Below are 22,880 nucleotides of genomic sequence, written 5' to 3'. Positions count from 1 at the left end.
CAAACTACAGTTAGTAGTTCTGCAATTTCATAGCCGAGTTCCTTCAGAACTCTTGGGTGAATACCATCTGGTCCTGGTGACTTGTTACCTATCAACTCTGTGTTCTCGGGGAACCAGGGCGCAGTACCCAGCCTGTCCGACTCACAAAAGACCTCCGACCCCCCCGAGCCCTCTGCTTCAACCAAAACCTATCAAAAGAAAGACTTACGAAAATCAATGAAAAGGCAGTGGGAGACACACCTAAACCCTGGGACAAGGGTGACAAGATTAAGGAAACTCCCCTAGCCTCATTTGCATCGAAGATGGGACAAGGAGGCATGTCCATTAGCATACAGAATGGAGAACAGAGATTCCAAGGCAAGAACTGCACAGAACTCTGGGACCAGAAAAGCAAGGAAGCACTGCATGATGGGGTATCTCTGCTCCAGAGATCCCACGCCTGCACACACCCAGCTCAGTAGTTATCAGACCAATTCTAGTAATAAATCCTTTATTGGCATCCAAAATAGTGAAGCTCCCTAATTGCATTTTGAGCTCATTCCAAGGACCACCACCCATAGCCAGGAATGATCAGTTCCTATTGTCTACCCTGAACAAAACAACTTTGGTATACTCCCTTGAGTCATCAGTTTACTCATAAACAAATCTAGTGTTCTCCCTTGAACCATTGTTGTTTCCCTACAAAATCCCCTACCCATGCTCAAGTAAGTGTTCTGATGCCTGAATCCACAATCTGCATTAGTTCCATTGACTGATTGTGCTGGGGGTTCTGCCTGTCTCCAGCACTCCAGACCCTCAGCTAGCACCACCACCTGGGACCCCCGATCGACTCAAGCTTCACTGAGTGGTGAGAACCCATCTCATTCTCTCTAGGAATAGCCTTCTGACCCTGACTTGTGTGATCAGTTATTGTTTTCTAAACCTGACTTTTGTAATCAAATTTAAGTTAGATTTAGTATTATCACAGTTTTGTTTGTTTGGCTTCCCAATGGTTATTACCTGGCAATAAATAATGTTCATGGTTAAGCTGGTTGCATCTCTCTCTCTTTCCCCTCTCCTTCCCCCGTGGGTGTTTTTTTGGTTTCCCCATTTGCTTTACAGCAATGCTCCTTGTACCTAAGCTAAAGATCCCTGCAGCGCCCAAAAATCCTGTGGGGCTCTCTCATCAAGTGAGTTACTACTATGATGACCAGATAGCAAATGTAAAAAATCAGGAAGGGGGTGGGGGGGGGGGGGTAATAGGAGCCTATATAAGAAAAAGACCCAATAATCAGGACTATCCCTATAAAATCGGGACATCTGGTCACCCTAGTTACCACCAGAACAATTGTAACATGAAAGTGGGGATAGGGACGTGCTGAACCTGGGACATATGAGGGTGGCAGATTGAAAGTGCTGCTCGACCCACCCTGCTCAGGCATACTCTATTCCAGTGCGGTGCCCATGGCATATGAGGGTGACCGCTTGGAGGTGCTGTTCGACCCAACCTGCTGAATCCAAGGGCCTATGAGGGTGACAGCTTGGAAATGCTGCTTGATCCAGCCTACTGAGTCCAGAGACATATAAGAGATCAGCTTGGGAGTGCTGATTAACCCAGTCTCCTCAAACAGGATAGCTCCATTAGGAGGGAACTTGCAGAAGGGAGAAGTAGAGCTCTGTATGAGAACACAAGTGACAAGCAGTACATTGATAGAATTACAGAATTCCCCCCCCCCCCCCAAAAGAGTGACCCGAATAAATGAGCATACCCCAAAGTAATGGGCAAATCTGGTAACACTAGGGTTTAACTTCCACTTATTAAAGGATGCCTTTTTGACTCTTGCTGCTTCTTTTACTTTGTTTAGCCCCTTTTTTGGTTCTTAAATGTATACCCAAATTAAAAAAAAATAGTAAGTTGAGCCTCTATTATGGTGTCTTTAAAAAATTTCCATGCAGCTTGCGGGGATTTCTCTTTTGGCACTGTACCTTTTAATTTCTGTTTCACTAACTTCCTAATTTTTGTATAGTTGCCCTTTCTGAAATTAAATGCTACCGTATTGGGCTGCTGTGGTGTTTTCCCTGCCATGGGGATGTTAATTTAATTATATTATGAAACAAAACTATTTTAGTACTCAGAAATACATTTAAAATCTAATCTGTTAAGTAACCACAGTAAAGAGGTCTTTAACTAAAGCAAAAGTGATGCCAAAATTGGGAGTGCAGGGGACAGATAAATGTCATAGGTAACTAGAGGCCTTCACTCTGCCTCTTCTTGTCCATGGGGCTTCTGGGCTTGAGTGGCATGACTCAAACTATCGGGCGCATTGGAATTCTCAAAAGAGCTGGTTCCAAGGTGTAATTGTCCTCAGTGCCCAGAGGTTGGCTCTGAAATGAATGACCTCTAAGAACACTGCTGTGAGGGCCAGCGGGGATGAGTTGTTACAGGGGATGAAGGGCATGGCGGGGTCCCAGTCTACTGGATTGCAGGACCTGCAGCCCTAGCAGCAGCATGTTTTGGAGCAGAGCATTTTTGCTTAGTATAATATCCATGAGCTGCCTCTGCATCTCTGTGTCTTCTTCCAGGCTATTTGAGGAACTAGATAACACTCATCCTCCACTGGATTTTTCCTCTCATCCCTAGTTTTAATGTAAGTCATCCTGAGCTGCTTGGTCTTTACCTGCAACTGCTCAGCATCCGGGTTGTGACCTCTTGCAGACATCTACTTTGCAATGTCCACAAACATTTATTTATTCTGGCAGCTGGTCATCAGAGCTTCCTGCACTGATGCTTCTCCCCAGCTGGGGATGAAATCCAGAGCCTCAGCCTGGCTCTAAACAGCTGTGTAAGGCATGTTCTGAAGCTTCTGGAGTATTATTGTAGCCATATCGCAAGAATGTTGATCACTCAAACCCAGGAGCAAATGGGCAAAAACTAATTTGATTCACAGGAAGTCTAACCTACTTTACAAGAAGCGTCCAGAGTTAGTAGCAGACATGGAGTTGGTGCACTGTGGTGGATTGTGTTGTGTACATGCACACTGGCTTTCCTTGAAACTTGTAGAATCATAAAGAAAGAAAGGAAGGAAAGAAAGCAGGATTTTCAATGTATAAAGTGGAAAAGAAGTCCCCATTTAATTGAAAGGGGGACCCATATTTATTTGAAAAATTGTCTCATTTTTGGCAGAATGTTTTTTTTCTAGTTAATGATACAATTTTTAAAGCTTAATGAAGACTACGCAATCAGCTGAAGATGAGCCAGCTTTTCCTAAGTCCCCTTGGCACTATTGGAGCCACACAAGGGGGACTTAAATCTGCCTGAAGACAGCACCTGAGGATTTCCCTAATGGAAATGAAAACACCAGCCCTGACACATGGCTAGCATTCTGGGGTGGGCCTATGTCAACTGTGGCAGGTCCCCTAGCATAGGAAAAATTACAGGCATTCCAGTGGCAGACCCAGAAACCAGTCGACTCTGGTGATGCTGACTGATGGGGCAGCTCTTTGGGAGGCTATTTCAACTTGGATTAGGGGACAGTTCAGAACGGGGTAGAACAGTGAGGGCAAGTCATCTGTCCAGATCCATCAAGTACCATTGTGGTATACCTAGACATCTAGCCCAAAGACTCGAGCTCAGCTTTATAGTTTTTAATTTACCATATTAGATAATTTTTCCATGCTATTGTAACGAAAGGTCAGCTAGATAAAGTGTTATTATTCAAAAGCATTTTGTGTAATTATTTAAATGGCATGTTGAACATAATCTAATGTACTGTGAAAAGACCTTAATTTTGTTTGGAAAGCATTGTGTACACTCATGGCACTTGTCAGGACTGAGATCCCCACTTTGAACTTTAGGGTACAAATGTAGGGGCCTGCGTGAAAAACTTCTAAGCTTAACTACCAGCTTAGCTCTGGTTCGGCTGCCACCATCAATGGATTCCCTCCCTGGGAAGCCTTGAAAAACCCTCACCAAATCCCTGGTGAAAACAAATCCAAAACCCCTTGGATCTTAAAACAAGGAGAAATTAACCATTCCCCTCCTTCCTCCCACCAACTCCTGGTGAATCAGTTCCAACCCCACCCTGGGATCTACAACAGGGAGAAATTAACCATCCCCCCTCCTTCCTCCCACCAACTCCTGGTGAATCAAGATCCAAAACCCCTTTGGATCTAAAACAAGGAAAAATCAATCAGGTTCTTTAAAAGAAGGTTTTTAATTAAAGAAAAAGGTAAAAATCATCTCTGTAAAATCAGTATGGAAATTAACCTTACAGGGTAATCAAACTTAAAGTGCTCAGAGGACTCCCCTCTAGTCTCAGGTTCAAAGTACAGCAAACAAAGATAAACACTCTAGTAAAAGGTACATTTACAAGTTGAGAAAAACAAAGGAAAACTAACACGCCTTGCCTGGCTATTTACTTACAAGTTTGAAATAGGAGAGGCTTGTTTAGAAAGATGTGGAGAACCTGGATTGATGTCTGGTCCCTCTCATTCCCAGAGAACGAACACACTCCCAAACAAAGAACACAAACAAAAACCTTCCCCCCCCCAAGATTTGAAAGTATCTTGTCCCCTTATTGGTCCTTTAGGTCAGATGCCAGCCAGGTTACCTGAGCTTCTTAACCCTTTACAGGGAAAAGGATTTTGGAGCCTCTGGCCAGGAGGGGTTTTTAGTACTGTACACAGGACAGCTATTACCCTTCCCTTTATAGTTATGACAGCACTATATAAATTTTAAGTAATAATTAATAGGCAATGGTAATGCACATGAGTTTCAGGCTGTTGGAAGATATTTTGTAACATGATTCTGAAGGAATGTATTCAATTGTTTGCGACTCTCTCACCATTTTACCTTTTGGGTTGAAGGTGAATATTTTTGGAAAGTTTCATTAAAAGCAGTTCAGATCTTTGAGTACAAAGGGTCAGATTTTGGTACCTTTACTTATACTTAGTAACCTTAGGGCTTAATCCAGTGTTTATGGAAATCAGTGGGAGTGTTTCCTTTTACTTCCATAGGCAGTAGATAAGGGCCTTACACCATGAGTAGTTCTATTGAAGTAATTGAGATTATTCTAGAGTAAGGTGCTACTCCACCTGAGTGAGGATATCACAAAGAAATGGAAAAAGTCAGTTAATCTTTTTAAATAGTTGTAGCTCATCAGTTACTTTGGGATAACAAGTTGGAATTGATAGAGAGATAAGCATCTTTTAGGATCTGGGCCAAATTCCCTATATTGAATGTGAGCCATTCAGTTGTTTGATGAAACACTTTAGATTGAGCCAAACTATAAAGGTTTAAAATGGATTTTTTAATAGGTCAGCCACCATGGAGCTGCTAATCCTCCTCTACTGCAAGTGGGTGGGAGGAGTATGGCGTGGAAAGAGTCTTGAGTCTGTTCCTCAATACACCAGCCCATGCAGCTGAGCTGCTGTGGAGGAGGAAGTGAGGTGCATCAAATGTGGCTCACTTCTGCCATGGAGAAACAGGGAAGCAGGGCCAAACTGTGACGCTCACATCTCTGCTCCTGAGGCAGTGGAACTGGGTGCTGCTAATGCAGTGAAGAGTGCCAGTCTAGCCCTAAGGAAACAGTTATAATGGAAACTTACTTAGACAGGATAAAACTTGTGCATTTCTGGTAGTAGAGACAAAAAGCTGTTTCCTCAGGGGATTTGTCCTGCAGTGTTCAAATGCTGAAATAGCACATTACAGGTAATGTGCATAATAACTAGAGGTCAGATTAGGTTATTTCCATAAATTGCTTTTCCTATGGACTGAAATTTATTGTGAACTTAGGACATGACTGTATTCTCCTTCCTTGTTCTCCAATGCACTTGAGTGGTGGTGCAATACAAGGTTGGCATTTAACTCTAAAGATCTGGAAATTCTGTAAATCTGGAAGACACAGTTGGTCCTAGCAGCTGATAAATTAGGCTAATTCTGGCAAGATATCTACTGTTGCTTACTTTCCACTGATATATTCACTGATATACTCACGCTCTTCAAAGATGTTTCCTTTGAACCTTTCACTAAGCTGGTCTTCAAATAATTCCTGTTTAAGTATTTGCGTGTTCATCATATTTTACAAAACTAATATTCAAACAAGAAATGCAATTATTTAATAAGGAACATATGATCCTCTGAATGGTTACTGAACATATCCATGTAAGTATTATTAATATATGTAAATACCTGATATACTGTGTGGAAAAAATATTGGAGAAAACCATTACAAGAAAACATTGCAATTTTTGCATATATCTTTTTTCTATATAGTTTAATTGAATTCCAAATAAACAGTCAGAAACAGAGATGAAATATTGCTTCTGATTTTCTCAAGTCTATAAAAAAACCTAATTTAACTCATTTTGAAACAAAATTTAATGTTTTCAGTCCTTTTTTGAATCCCAAGAGAATCAAGTTATTTTTGGTCAATAAGTTGTAAATATTATATTATGCTTTCAATATACCTATAATCTCACTTTTTTAATGAGGTGATCTGTTTGCCATTGTTTCAAGCTTACTCGTTATGTAGAAAGGGTTTGTGTGCTTACCATCAGTACAGTAAATGTGACCAGGTACTTACTTCACAAATTACTGTAGTTTGTAAAGATTTCCTTCTTTCTCACCCAGAAGAAAATAAAAAGAATCAGAAGATTTTGAATGTAAGCGAAACTCAGAAAACACTATATAATCAGCCTCCATACAGGACCGGATTCTGGTCCCACAGTGTAAATCAGATATTATCCCACTGATGTGTATGGAGTTACACTAATGTCAGTGTGGGACCACAATCAAGCCTCACAGATGAAAGCATCACCAATACAAAGGGCGCTACTGCCCACTGTAGATAAATTATTTTGTTGAAATTACAACCAAGGAAAGATTATTTTAAACTATTTTAGTAATTTTACTTTACCAAAGACTGAGCAGTGTGACTACTGGACAATCATATCTATTCAAATACAAAAATGTGTACAGGAAAGCTTGCATTCTAGATAAGTCAGCCAGTATCCGACACACGAATGCTACTGAAAAATTCATAGTATTAATCCACTGAGGCTGTGCTGTCATTTTGCACAAGCTACATAGCATGGGCTTGGTCAGTCTTCGTTAGGATCAAGTGGCATGACCAAAAATTGTCACTAGGTGGAACATTACTGATTGCTCGATATAGGCCCAAGTCCAGTGACCATTGAAGTCAGCGAAAAGTCCATTGGATCAGGCCACAAAACAATATTAAGGATAATTTTAATGTGTATTGTCATTTTTGAAAATTGAAGCTCAAATCATTAGTGAAGTTGGGTGCTTTGACTTTTAGATGCCCAACTTGAGCATCTTCAGAAGGCCTAGTTTTCAGAAAGTGCTGAGCACCCACCCTCTAAGAAATCAGGCCCCTTTAAGTGTCAACTTGGGCACCCAAAAATGGAGGCACCCAGAATCACCAGTCACTTAAAACGTCTTTAAAAGCATCAACAAATGAGTCCACATCTGTAGGGCAGTACATGGTTATTAGCTGCAATATTTTAGAGCTTTCTTCATGACAAAGCTAGCCAGCCATTGAACTACTGGCTCAGAGAGAGGGAGCAAGCGAGAGCGAGAGCACGCACACGCTTAATCGCAGCCCCACTTCGGGTCTCTCCTCTTCTTCTGCCTTGGCCTACTCCCAAGAGTGGAACATTACTTGGCTGGCCTATGAAAGACTTTCTGACTTAGCTGGACCTGCTCTTGCACTGCTCTCCAACGTTATGTGAAGCTCAGCTGCACTATCAGACACTTGAATCTCCCTTGCTTCACTTGCGCTTGCTGCCGGCTACTCTTTCTTGCCAAATATGGAACCTAGCCCAAAACAAATCACTATTCATGTTTCGGATTCAGTACCCTGACTAGCGTGATTTTCAGCTCTCTTCAATTCCGCCCAAATGCACAAGCCTATTATAAACTCCTGAAAATTGGGGTTTATAATGGAAGTGCTGACACAACCTTAAACATTGGCATGAGCAGCGCTGCTGTAATTATGCAAGGACAGATGGGCAAGAAGAACACATGATTGTTGAATCTAGGAGAAAGCTGCTCTCGTTAATCATCCCATGCTTTTGAGAAAAAGGCTTTGGAAAAGGAAAGGTTAAAATGCTGGGGGTACTGAAAGAAGGCGAACAGAAGACCACAGTTCATCCTGACTGTTCCTATTACAGCATCCAAAGCTAAAGCAGAGATTGAATTTCTCTGAATAAGGACTGTGCTAAGTAGGATTGTTGTTTTGTGAGGGCCTGATATTAGGCATTGTAGCAAAACGAAAGAAAAGAAATTGGAGCCAAACTGTGAGAGAGGTTGATATGGATACTGCGCTAGTTCTTTTCCAGGCTAGACTGTGCTTGCTTAACTTTAACTTGGCTTTCAACAATTACTTATTGTTTGAGAATTAAACAAAGCAAAGAACTAGGCACTCCCACTCAAGCAGTTTGAACAAATATAGAGAAAATTGTAAAGCTTGTGTGGATTGTTCTATAGTTTATATATATATATATATATATATATATATATATATATATATATATATATAGAGAGAGAGAGAGAGAGAGAGAGAGAGAGAGAGAGAGAGAGAGAGAGAGAGAGAGAGAGAGAGAGAGCGCGCGCTTTACAATTGCTTTTTTACCACCTTCTCCAATCTGTCCACACGAGCTTCAACCCTATTCAAGTCTATCCTGTGCCATGCAAAATCGAACTAGTTGCTCAGAGAAGGAAATTCAATATCACGATTTCATCCACCTTCATGTTTTTAAAGATTTTCTGCATCATTCATCATAAATTGTTTTGTCAAGTATATAGTCAAGATTACCAAAAAAAGTTTGTTACAGAATATTAAGGTTGCAAAGCCAAGGACTCAAAAGTTAGGAAGTGTCAGAATTAAGGTTGTCTGTGTGATCTAATTTGCCACCTTTATGCATATGCATTATGCCACACACCCCTAGCTCTTGTCTCCCTCCTCTCTGTTCCTCTCCATCCTTCTGGAACTCCCTACCCTTGTGTCCTCTCCCCCCTGATTTCTCACCCCTCTCCATCCATTCCAGTCTGCTTTTTCTCCATCGTGCAGCCTGGGCACCAGTAGAAGGAGTACTGAGCACAGGCGAAAGGGACTCCCTTCTTCAAAATGCTCTGTCCAGCACCACAGGGAAAGTCTTGCACAGCCCCTGTAACCCTGCCGTGGAGCATGCTCAGTGCAGATGTACTCTTCTGAGAATTTAGCTGCCAAACCAAAGCAAGTCTCAATTTAGCATGTGCTAATTGAGAATTTTTTGAGAAATTAGGGTACATTTTCACAGGAATGGCTATTCTCATGGGCTTTGGATCACAATACAAAAAAATTAATATATTGAAATAGAAATATTAATGTATTTCTCTTAAGTTTTAAAAATAGTAATATTTTTAATAGCAGGTGTCCTAGATGGGAGTCCTGACCTTTATTTCCCTTTCAAAAAAATGTCTGCTGATGATTACACCACATTGACCTTATTCTGGGCATTTCTTTTACACCTTTAAAGAGATGGCATCAAATTATCTAATTAGATCTGTCCTGTTCACACCACTGAGGAAATGCAAGGACAGGGGAAACAAAAGTGGCCCCACACAGCCCTAGCATGAGGGAAATTCACAGCTGGCATAAATTTACCAGCTCTGGGTGCATTCCCCTTTGGCTTAAGGAAGAAGGTACAACAGAGCTCCATTTTACCTAATTCCGATGGTGCAGGGTTCAAGCTAGTAGTGGATCTCAGAGCTGCCTGTCAGCTGGTAAGTGGCATCAGATCTGTGGCTGGCCCTAAGAATCAGGGAGCAGGAACCAGCTCCCTGAAACTCCTGTCTCTCCTACAGTTAAGGAAGTACAGGAGCTGGAAAGAGTCTGCCTCAAATTGTTTAGCAGTCAGTTAATTTGAAAATGAACTGTTTCACCTTGTCAAAACTCAACTAACATTAGGAAAAGGATGACCCAGTGGTTAGGGCACTTACGGGACATGTACTGAAGTCCCTATTCTACCACAGCGTTCTTGTGTAACCTTGGGCATGTCACTTAGCCTCTCTGTTCCTCAGTTCTCTATCTGTTGAGCAAGGATAAGAGTTCTGCCCTATCTCACAGGTGTGTTGTGAGGATAATTACATTAAAGATTGTAAGGTGTTCAGATACTACAGTTATGGGACATGTATTATATTGTTCCTGGATTTATATTTCAGATATCAACTTCAGTACTCTATTCCCTTTCTCATTAATATCTGCTGGAGTTCTGGGCATATCACAAGAGCACAATATAGAGGCATGTTTTAACCTGAGAACAGAATTTTATTGGTCACTTTTTTTCTTACCACAAATGCAGCACATCTACTGTTTTTAAAGCTGTGCACCGCTTCCTTCTGGTACCTCACTTCCACTTGTGTTGGATCTCAAAATAATGTGTTGCAAGATTCTTAAATCCAAGCCTAATCATCTCTCTAATGCAATGGAAGTTTTGCATGAGTAAATCAAAAAGGATTTGGTCTATAGCATACTCGGCAACTTTGATCTTCAAGTAGAATCTGTTGTGCCACCATTATTTAAAATTGGAAACTCCCTTCTTCCAGCTGGGAGTTCCTAAGGGTGTGAGGACAGAAGCAGCATGGCAAAAAAGTTAGAAATAAAGAAATGAATTCAAAATGTACACACGCTGTGGAACTTTTATGCTTCACCTTATTCTAATCCTAAAACACTGAAACCACATAATTACAAATATACACCAAGAAAGAGTTTGTCTGTCAGACCATTAAACTGTTTTATTGATAGAGATGTAGAAATGCCTATTTGTGATTTAAATACACAACCCCATATACAGAATATTGATTCCTCCTTATTCTGCAACCTAAATGCTGAACAACTGCTAGAATATTTTCTTAAGACACTGAAGAAAAGTAAGTAAGTGTTTCAGACTAGTGTTGCTCCATTTTAATCCAATGGACATCAGTTGAGGAATGGGCCCTATATCTTCCAAGTTCCTAATACAGCTTCTACTGGTACTAATGAGGCTTGTGCTTTATCTTTGTCTAACACCAAGAGAAATGTTGCTTCAGCAAGCTGCTCTTGTAACACCTGTATGCCTATGCAAATCCATTCAGGAGCAAGATTCTGAGATTTCATGTGTCAAGAAAGGAATAACTAAGGGTGAGTAAAAGAAGATCAACAAGTCCTGTAAATTGCAGCAAAGATATGGAAGTCTGAGGAGGATACTGCATAATACACACTGATGAGGTTTAAGATATTGTGTTTCATCTGTTCTCTCTGCTATTGTCAGAGAGATATGGGTAAATATAAATCATTGAGATCCCCATGATGACTGATAAAAAAGTTTGATTAGTATACCATGCTACACAAATGAATAGACTACAATTACTTGAGATTGTTACTTTGTGTAACTGAGAAAATACTTAGATGGGCAGGACACTTAAAATCAAAGTTAAGTATACACTGCACACTTTTTTTGGCAGTGCGTAGCCTAGAGACTGAAACTAGGGGTGCTGCTTGAAGCGGTTTCCATCATATACAGGGTTTACAGTTTGGTTCAATGACTTTCAGCACCCCTCCCCCCCCCCCCCACTATAAAAAATTTTCCAGCACCCCTGTGTGTGTAGAGGACATACATAGGTACCCCGCCCCACACACACACACAAAAACCCATGGGTATAAATAGCACTGTGGCATTGCTTAGACAACTAAAGTAAAGACATGCCTGAAGCCTGTGGATATGTACCGGCTAGGTGCCCTATACAATTCTCTACTCATTCAAGAAGTGCCTTCCTGTCTACATTGCTAAAAATAGCAGTGTAGTGTCCGGAGCTTTTTACTGCCTCCTCCCTGCCCGAGACTTTCACTGATACATGTAGCTACACACCTGAGTGGGGATGCAACTTGCTTCTCACTGTGGTTTGTAGCTGCATGTACCCTACACACACCCCACCACTGGTGTGCAGTGTAGACATAGCCATAGAGTGAGGAGAGAGGAATGGAACTGGAGAGATGAGCAAGAATGACATTTTAACAAGTGGGAGTTAAAACTAGGATTTTCCAAGTCAATGGTTTACCTTTGAAGCAAGTCCAATGAACTTCAGAATGTATTAAGCATAATTTTGTCATGATAAAGACCGATATAGATTCTTAGAAATATCACATATTAGTAAGCAGATAAATTCATAATATTGCAACACTTCTGTCAGGTATTAGCAGCAAAATGTCCTAGGTCAATTTTCCAGTGGTTAGTTCTGAAACCAGGGTGAGTGTTGTCTTGAGCCCCCCACCCAGAAACCAGGGAAACTATATACACGTACACCACCCTGGGCAGCCCTGGATTAGGGATCACACTGAAACACTGAGTCTGAGATTCTAAACCAAAGAACGGGGGGTGGGGCAGGTGTGTGTGTGTGTGTGTGTGTGTGTGTGTGTGTGTGTGTGTGTGTGTGTGTGTAAAAAAAAAAAACAGAAAAAAAGAAAGCCAGCAACAAATTCATTAATAATATGAGATACCACTCCAAAACCCCACACTCCAGGGTGTCCTAGCAATAACCCCAGCCTCAATCCTCCTCTTGCAGCTGTGAGTGGCTAATATATTCTAGCCACTTCCCTCCTCTCCAGCTTCCCCACTCAGTCTTTTGTCCAGAGTTGAAGGAGTCCTAGAATTCTGGCAGGTCAGCCTCCAGCCCCTAAGGGAAGTCTTGTCTGGGTTGTTCTGGGGGCTCTACCACCTGACCCTGCTGAAGTAATTTCAGCTTTATTTGCTGGGTAGGGAGACTAACATCAGAGTGCCTCAAATTGGCTGTTGCTCTCTGCAGCTTCAGCTCAAGCCCCCTCAGTACGGTCATCTTCCTAAGTACTGTCTTTATGCTATCTGCCACCTCAGTTCAGTTTTGTCCACTGTCTCAACTCAGCCTACTACCTAGTTCATCCTGCCAGCTCAAAGCCATCTGCTGTCTTGAGGCAGCCTCTGTACTAGTCTTCAGAGAAAGATCAGTGGCATATAGGATCCTTAATATACCATACCACTGAAGAGGCACTCCCAGCTACACATAGGTGTCCCTTCCCTCCACCCCTCTTCAGTCCTGTCCACACTCCCTTACCTAACTGTGCCTGGCTGCAGCTTCACCCCTCATTTCAGGCACAGCTCATGCAGTTCTTTTATCCTTTCATTCCATGGATAGCAGCATTTTATTACCCCCAAACTCAAAACTTAACTGTGTTTTAACCAAAATACCACATAAATGGAAATGAGGTCTAGAGTCAAGACAGCTAAGCAATATGCCAGCACAGAGACCAACAAGTAGCACTACCAGATAGCTAAGAACAAAACCCCTCCCCAGTAGCAATGCTGAACAGACCAGAAAAGCTACTTTCATTAGAAGTCTATATACCTGCCTTGGAATCACTTGGTTTGACTCTTGCTTGTGGATTGGCTGGCCCCCTAGGGCTTGCAGCTAATTACTTCAGATGACTCAACAAATTCAGAACACTCAGGCTCTGGGATGAATCATTGGGCTCAAGCTCAGGGATGACTCATCAGGCTCAGAACACTCATCACACTTGGCCAGTTGTTTTTCCTAGTTCACCAACAAATGGGGAGGCAAATAGATCCAAGAAGGAATCCTTGCTTTGTTTCCACATTCATTCTCAAATGTTCATGATTCTAAAGAAAGAAAGTAGTGAGAGCAGCAGAATAAGGACAACAGACTTCAAAAAAGGAGACTTTAACATACTCAAAGAACTGATGGGTCATGTCCTATGGGAAGAAAATCTAAGGATTAAAGGAGTTCAGAAGTGCTGGCAGTTTCTCAAGGAGACAATATTAAAGGCAAAACTGCAAACTATCCCAATGTGAAGAAAAGACAGAATAGTAAGAGGTAAATATGGCTCCATCAGGAGCTCTTTGATGACCTGAAAATCAAAAAGGAATATGACAAAAAGTGGAAACATGGGCAGATTGCTAAGGAGGAGTACAAAAGAATAGCACACACATATAGAGACAAAATCAGAAAGACTAAGGCACAAAATACACCTAGCAAGGGGGGGGGGGGGAGACAAGAAGAAGAGGTTCTTCAAATACATTAGGAAAAAGACAAAGAGGAAGTAATGTAGGTCCTCTATTTAATGGGGAAGTAAAGCTAATAACTGATGATATCAAGAAGGATGAGGTGTTTAATGCCTATTTTGCTGCAGTCTTTACTAAAAGGTTAATGGTGACCAGATATTTAACACTATTAACATTAACAGCAAAGGGGTATCAACACAAGCCAAAATAGGGAAAGAATAGGTTAAACTATGTTTAAATAACTTAGATGTATTCAAGTAATCAAAGCCTGATGAAATCCATCCTAAGGAAACAGCTGTAGTAATCTCAAAACCATTAGCAATTATCTTTGAGAACTCATATAGGAGGGGTGAGGTCCCAGAGGACTGGAGAAGGGCAAACTTAGTACCTAGCTTTAAAAGGGGGAATAAAGAGGACTTGGGCAATTATAGACCAGTCAGACTAGCTTCAATTCCTGGAAAGACACTGGAACAAATTATTCAAAAATTAATTTGTAAATACCTAGAGGATTATAGGATTATAAGGAATAGTGAACATGTAGTTAAGTTGGTTTTACATGATTTGTTCTGGATGATTTCCTTATTTAACAGACAAGTAGATGGGAGGAAGCAGTAGATGTAATTATATCTTGATTTTTATTAAGGCTTTTGAAATAGTTCTCCATAACAATTTTATCAGCAAACTAGGAAAATGGGGTCTAGATGAAGTTACTAAATGGTGGGTAGTCAACACCAAGTTGAAACACTATACTAAAAGAGTAGTTATGAATGGTTCCCTGTGAAATTAGGAGGGCATATCTTTCTGGGTCCCACAGCAGCCAGTCTTGGGTCTGGTAGTGTTCAATACTTTCATTAATGACTTGGGTAATGGTATGCTTATAAAATTTAGGGGTGATACAAAGCTTGGAGAAGGCAGGATAAGAATTCAAAATGATCTTGCCAAATTGGGAATTGGTCTGAAATCAACAAGGTGAAAGACAAGTGCAAAGTACTACACTTAAGGCAAAATCAAATGCACAACTAAAAAAATGGGGGATAACTGGCTAGGTGATAGCAGTGCTGAAAAGTATTGGGGGTTACAGTGGATAACAAATTGAATATGTCTCAAAAATATGATGCAGGTGCAAAAAGGGCTAATATCATTCCTTAACAGGAATGTCCTATGTAAGACATGAGTGGTAATTGTCCTACTTTATTCAGCACTGGTGAGGCTTCAGCTAGACTAGTGTGTCCAATTCTGGGCACCATGCTTTATCCCATTTATCCACATCTTTCCTAGAGTCCAGGGGAGAGCAACAATGATAAAGGTTTAGAAAACCTGACCTGTAAGGAAAGGTTAAAAAAACTGGTCATGTTTTATTCTTGAGAATGGAAGACTGAGGGGGGACAGTCCTCAAATATCTAAAGGGCTGTTATGCAGAGGATGGTGGTCACTTGTTCTCCATGTCCACTAAAAGTAGGACAAGCAATAACAAGTTTAATCTGTGACACAGGAGATTTATGTTAAATATTAACTATAAGGGTAGTTAAGCTCTGGAACAGGCTTCCAAGGGAGGTTGTGGAATCCCCATTGTTAGAGGTTTTCAAGAACAGGTTGGACAAACATCTGTCAGGGATGGTCTAGGTTTACTTGGTCCTGCCTTAGCACAGGGGGCTGGACTTGATGATCTCTCAAGGTCCCTTCCAGCCCTACATTTCTCTGATTCTATACATAGGGTTAAGGTAGTTCAGTCTGGAGCTGATGAATTTTTGGGTCACTGTGGTGAAGTCCTCCTCTGGGAAGAAGAGGCAAAGTTTCCTGATGAATGGAAGTTGAAGAATACCCAAATAGGTGGAAATCATCCTAGATTCTACCCCCTGAATCCCATTTAATTTCCGTGGGGTTGCGCATGTTGTAAGTCAGGGCTGAATATATCCCACTATCTTCAAATAAGCCTATAACATATGGAATCCTATTCAACCATGTCATAAGCAGGTGAAATTTCCAGTGAAGTCTATGGAAGCCACACTTGCTTTTACTAGAGCTGAATTGGGCTCATAGAGTCATTACAGGTATGTAGATTTTAAAACTATACTTGTGTATCAGGCAGTTCTGCATCTGTTAGCAGATAGAATTCTTATGGCTACAGAGTCACAGGGTTTCCCTAGAATATTAAGGAAAATCAGCAGGCAGGGGAGATCACTCTGCAGCTGATAGAAATTAAAATCATTATATATTTAGAAACTTAGCTGTAGAATGAGAGGCAACAGCTGCTGCTTATGCTGCTAAAAGAGGCCGAAAAAGAGATGGAGAGAAAATAGAAGCCGGAGCCTAAGACACTGTACCTGACAAAGGATCTTTTCTCACTTGCCAGCACATTATGTTTATCTCAATCTGAGATTTCTGCTTTTCTTATTTAACACTTACTCCAGCCCTTTAGCAGGAGCAGACAGAGGTGCAAAGTACAAATCAGGAAGGAGGAAACATTTTTGGCCTGTTACGAACAACCAAGTACAGTGCAGTGAGGTGGAGAGACAAAAGAGAACAAGTGGAGGAAAAAATAGATAATGGATCTGACTGTCCTCTCACTAACCCAGGTGTAAATCAGGAGTAACACTGAAGACAATGGAGTTTCACCAATGTGAGACTGGTGTATGCCAGAGGAGAATGCTAAATAAACAGACAGCCCCATAGACACAGGTAAGGTGTGATGATCCAGTTTATTAGAGCAGTGTCACTCCATTGGTTTCCAGATGAGAATAGATGCAAAAATGGAGATTAGAACTGTATAGAGTATCAGTCTGTCTTCGAGTCTCTCTTTCAATACAGGAACAAGAAAGCTGAACAAATGATGGCTTCTTTCAAATTCATAATGATTTTGTCTATATAAACTAGATCTTATCTACAATGATGCAGGTTGTTGCGCATTACATTGGCAACACTGCAATTCCTCACTTAGTTCCAAGGGACTTGGGAATACAGCCAGTTACTACGCATGTGACAAGTGAGACATAAGAGCCTCATTCTTCCCTTGTCCAATCAAAAGAAGTCATAATTGACCCCCCCACACACACACATTCCTTTACCAAGAAGACTGAGAGGAGTAGGGGTGGATTTCGTGACTGAGAAGTTTCTTGGCCTATGTTTGATACCCACAGGATGACTACTTTTTAACTTTTATTTGCCATAGAGACATCCATTTACCATATGTTTATCAAAATCAGGTTCTAAATCCTCAAGTTAGTGAAACAAAGATACATCTATAAAAAGAAAAACTATAGTTGCCAAATGATCTCACCCTCCCCTGCCACCTGAAGCCTCTTCTTTCTCAGCTTGTTCACTTTATGGCACATGAAATCATCTGATACTGGAAATTCCCTTTTGTGAGGGGAAAGTGGATTCCTTGCAGTTGCAGAATGGTTTTTTAAAAGCAAGTTTTAAAAGGATGTTTTCATGGCTCATGTATCTGACAAGTGTGCACAGGATCAGTTTACAGCAGGGCACAAAGATCAGTAATTTTAGTAGGTCCTCGCCCATGTTCTCCCCCCAAAGTTCTACATTTAAGCACAGCAAGTACTGTGCCAAAATTTGAAAAGTGAGGGCCTTGGAATATGCATCATGCTGTTGACATTCTGTATTTTTCCCCTTTCTATCGTTAACCTCCTCCCAATTGTTGTCTAAAACCTACTCCTTCATCCACTGAAATAACTGGCAAAACTCCTCCTGTTTTCAATGGGGGCCGAGAGCAGGGCCTAAATTATATTTAACATTTGGAAGACTCAGAACTGTGGATTCCACTAGGTGGTAGGGCACCTAAAAATTAAGCATTGTAATGCTGAACTATTAAGTCCTCTTTGTGGACTTTTATTAAGCCTTAATGTTCATACCAGCAGATAAACAAAACTGTGAATGTTATTTCCTAATACAAATTCAAAGCATGTAGATAGAACACAACCAGGTGCATTATTTCCCCTCTGCCACAATTTTGTAAATATTCAAAAGATCTATGAAGTAATTTAGAAAACCTTATCAACGCAGATAAGCTCATGAAAGGTAAAGAATAACTCTGCAGAGGTTACAGATTGCTATTAACACCACTTCAGATGTTAAGGTCAACCAAGGACTAAACACTGGGCGGAAATAACTTGCTACTTGGTTATCAACAATTTTCAGAATGGTTATAATATCGGACAAGCAGTTCCTGAAGGAGTTTTCTTCAGACCTACAGTAGGAACTTTTTGCTTGTAGCCATGAATTTTCCTTTTAGTCCATATGCCACTGAGAAATGTTGAACCTATCTTTACCAAAGATATTGTGGTGATGAGCATACATACATATTTCTAATGTATAGTTTATTCCTTAAGCCCTAGGGACAAAATGAAAAGATTAAAATAAACAAACCACCGTTTAAGGCCAGATTGTGATACCTTTACTCATGTTGAATAGTAGCTTTATCCTACTGGGACTTCAAGGGGGTCACTGATGGACTAAGTGCTACTTAACATGAATAAAGTTAAGAGAATGTGGTCAGTAGGCAATATATATATAGAGAGGACTCCTAATTTACTTTGTCCTTACCTGATTGATGGAGCTGATCATTTGTGGGCTAGTACAGTTCTAGTCTCTTCTGCCAATTGTCTCCTGGCCTACATATATTTATCTAAGGAATCAGAAGATGTGTTCTATTCTTAGCTCTGCCACGGACTTGCTGTGAGCGTTGAGCAAATTACTTCCCTTGCATGACCTCATAAAATGAGAATTGCATTACTTACCCACACCACAGTGGTGGTGTTTATCTTTAATTGCCAATGGCTGTTAAGCCCCTTGGATAAAAGATGTTATAGAAATGCAGTGTATTAATATTTTTATGTTTCATAAAGAATTTTTTCAGAACTTGCAAACAAAAAAAGGGGGGGGATTTCTTTTTCCATTTTACACATGGTAAGAAATATTTTCTGCCTCTCAACTTAGGTGTCAGATAACCCTCACAGAAACTAGCCCTGACAGCAGTAAGTGAACAATTTTTACATAAGGTTGAACTGTTCTGAACACTGTTAACACATACATATTTTCCAGTAAGATCAGGCAAGTAGTAAAGTAATCTTTGCCCACCTTCCTCATTGCACAGATTTTTGTTGTTGGTTTTTGTAGCCTGAACAGGAAAATCCCTTTGTCCCCCAAGTATTTTTAATCCACCTTATCCCTATTACAACAGCTATCCATCCTAGGTTCTTACCTGTCTGTCTGTCTAGCCTCCCATCACCACAGTATCTGAGCACCAGGGTATTAATGAAATGCAGGCTGTTTGTAACACACTCCTAAACCAGATTCAGTGCTGTGTCTCTTAGGAGGCACACAGCACAAAAGACATAGCACAGCGCAAGGCAGGTGCACTAAAGAATTGGGCACAAATACTTTTTTTTTTCCCCATAAACACTAACAATGTATGTTCTCTTCCTGCCAAATTTCTGTAAGGTTATAATAGTTTCAAATGCTCCTTTGGATAACAATTGGTTGAATTCACTATATATGGTATAAAGATTAGCGTTGTTCTTATTACTGTTTCTATTAACATTACAGTGTTTAATGACACAGTCATCATACTTGTCAGATTATTCCTGGCCTACTTTTATCCTGTGCCGCCTTCTTTTAGCCCATCCCATAGTGTAATGGGAATAGGTTGCTATGGAACCAGACATTTTTTAAGCCTGTTTATCAGAACATATCACTCTTGAGCACTTACCATACAAACAATCTATTTCTTAAATGCATTACTGCATGAAAAAATACATGTATTTTCAGAACAACCACATAAATTATGAAGGGACAGTGGAAGAGGTTAAAACTTTCCATTTTAACTGTTTCATCACCAGGTAAATTTCTGTCTTAAAACATCTTAATCTTGTGGCATAAGAAGACAAATGGTTGATTAGAATTCATACTTATAGATGAGATGTTTACAGAATTAATTACAGATGACAACAGAATTCCATTCTTCTTTTTTCCCCGATTTCAAGGAAATTAAGACTGAGCAAATTCTGTCCCCACTTATATTGATGGAAATCCATAATAAATCCACTTACTTAAGATTTACTCCGGACTTACCCTGGCATAACAGAGAACCAAATTTGGTCCAGAGAGAGTCCTCATCCTCCTTTAATTCTTCTCTGAATATCCTGGGTACATAACAGATTGGACGTTTATGAACACTTGAAATGGATTATTGATAACATCTTGGTCAGAAAGAAATATCCACAAGGGCAATAAAAGTTCTACAGCAGATTTTGCCATACTATATAGATAGTTGCACATTGTGCGAATCTATTGTGACAATCACTGTTTCCCATACATGTCTCAGTTAGGCATAATGTTCTGCTTTTGGGGAAAATGTGTGAGAATAGTTCATATTGGCAAGTCAGAAGATATATGCATGCAAATATATGAAACGTCTCAGCCCCTTACCTAAAGGACCACAGTTCTAAATCTCCCTCCACAGAATCTGTCATGGAAGATCTCTTCATGTGTTTCACAGGGAGAGTGTTGGGGTATGCAAACCCCACAGTGGGCCATGGCAGGAAGAGATTAGTAGTCTATCTTGGAGACAGGGAGTTATATTGGCTCCACATCACAAAACCTGACAGAAATATCAAGTCTGAAGGGAGAAATCTTCAGATTAACAAACAGGAAGAACAGACTATAAAGGGTAATCATGGCCTACCTTCCTTCCCTAAGTGTGGAGAGAGACGCATCCACAGAGGTTTGGGAGCAGAAATCACAAATTTGGGGCCACAGCCAGCTGATGAAGAAAGGCACAAGCAACAGATTTATTAGACCGATCTCTCAGATGAAAAGACTGACCAGTTCTCCCTGAGGAAAGGGAGAATATAGGTATGGACTAGATGTTTTTCCATCTGCAGCTGACCCCAGTCATACCCAACTTGGGCAATGGTACTTAGTTATTTCTTTTGCTTGTTTATTTTGAGTAATTGCTACCCTAATTTCCTACCTCCAACACCAACTGGTGGCATGTCCTCCCTTTTGGTTTATCTGTAGCCAATGAGAGCTCTACTTACTAAAATGTGGCACAGGTAGCAATGTTTCTGGTATGCACTGTTGTGCACCTGCCAGCCCAATGCTTCAGTGATTTTAGGAATAAAAAGTACACCAAAGTTGGAGGATCACCTAACAATTACATTTAAAATAATTAGAATCAGAACTCAGTTTTAACAGCAGGTTTGAGCAACTAATTCACTATAAGTAATATCTTCAACAACTGTCACCTTTTTATTTTCTGTTCATGAATTGTCCAAGAAGAAATGATGACATTTTCAAATGTATTTATCACCCATACATTTTCACTGAATAACTCTCCATCTGAAGAGTTTTCAAGTTCCGAAAAGCAAATTGGGATTATTACAACACTTGTGTTGTGAAATTTATGTAACCAGTTAATATAAATGATTTATGTAAATACCAGTGCAGCACATTTCAAGTTGTAGACTCAAACTATAATTTCCCAAAATTTTTGATTGTGTTGATTAGTTACATGGCATTTTTCACCTGGGACAAGCACATTTATTTTACTACACCTATTTGCTAGTTCCTTGACATAAATTTAAGCAGCTTTATTCAACCCACATAAATAAAAGGGCCAAGAACTGTCTTGGAGAATAAATGTTAACTAAGCTTGATATGACCTTCATTAAAAAAAATGAAATCAGTTCATATGAAAGACTTCTTTGGTGAGTATTTAGAAATCTGTAAACACTTGGTAGTAAATACTTTAAAAGTTTATTTGTATAAAATTGTGTGTAGATTGATTATGGCAATCAGTGCTCCAAGAATGAAGTCAAACATTTTTTGTTGATGAGCTCTTGAGGGCAAATATAGTGTCTGTGGGTTGATGCTTGCTATAAAACAACATATTCTAATCACCCTTGAAAGATTGTTTAGTTTTGCTAGGAAAGAAATGGCTCATCCCAGCTAATCCTGAATTATTGCACCGATTTTTCTGTCTTTCCTCAGCACCATATCTAACTTCCCCAAGCTTTGAATCAATGTCAGGTTTTGTTTATGCCTTTCTGACGGGACCCTCATCTTTCTTTCAATGCCCAGCACATGGACTTTGTCAAGTTAAAGTGATGACATGACCCCGTTGGCTAGAAATCCATCACCAAGAAGAGGAAATGCTCTCACCTGGAAATGTTCTCACCTGTAACATAGAAGGGCCCACCCTCAGGAAATGCAGTGTAACTGCTCTATGCACAAATTAGAAGTGTAGAAATCTTTTTAAAGAAATTATGGTATCTGCCCATTAATGGAACCTTTTGGCACTATTTACACATTGCATAGCTATGTTCCCATTCCAGAACCCATTTACACTTGCAAAAACTTGTACTTATTTTAATGCCACATTTTTTTTTCCTGGGTGACTTGTCAATCCATTAGCTTTCACATTATCTTTCTAATGGATTGACACTATTCATCCAAGAAATGAGTGTGTTTAAAGGAGCAAAATTCCAGATTGTCATCCCAGCAAGCAAGTAACTTCCTTTGATTTCAAGATATACATCTACTCTAATAACTTGATTTTAAATCTAGGGAAAAGTTGGTCACTATACTATTTTCATCTCATTTTATTTTTAGTTAGTCTTATAAATGCTGTCACCTACAACTGCAGGGTTTTTCTTCCTATTTTTCTCTCAGGAATCCAAAGTCATTCCAAACTTTCATACTCATTATTTCTGTACACTTTCAGGGACTGAATTTTCAGATGAGAAGCGTTGGATGGCACTCCCTTCAGACGTCATCACATATGGGCCTGAGTT

The sequence above is a fragment of the Chrysemys picta genome, chromosome 6 (assembly GCF_011386835.1).
Source record: "Chrysemys picta bellii isolate R12L10 chromosome 6, ASM1138683v2, whole genome shotgun sequence".
Taxonomy (NCBI): Eukaryota; Metazoa; Chordata; order Testudines; family Emydidae; genus Chrysemys; species Chrysemys picta.
The sequence above is the reverse complement of the archived record's forward strand: the minus strand, read 5'-3'. Positions refer to the sequence as shown.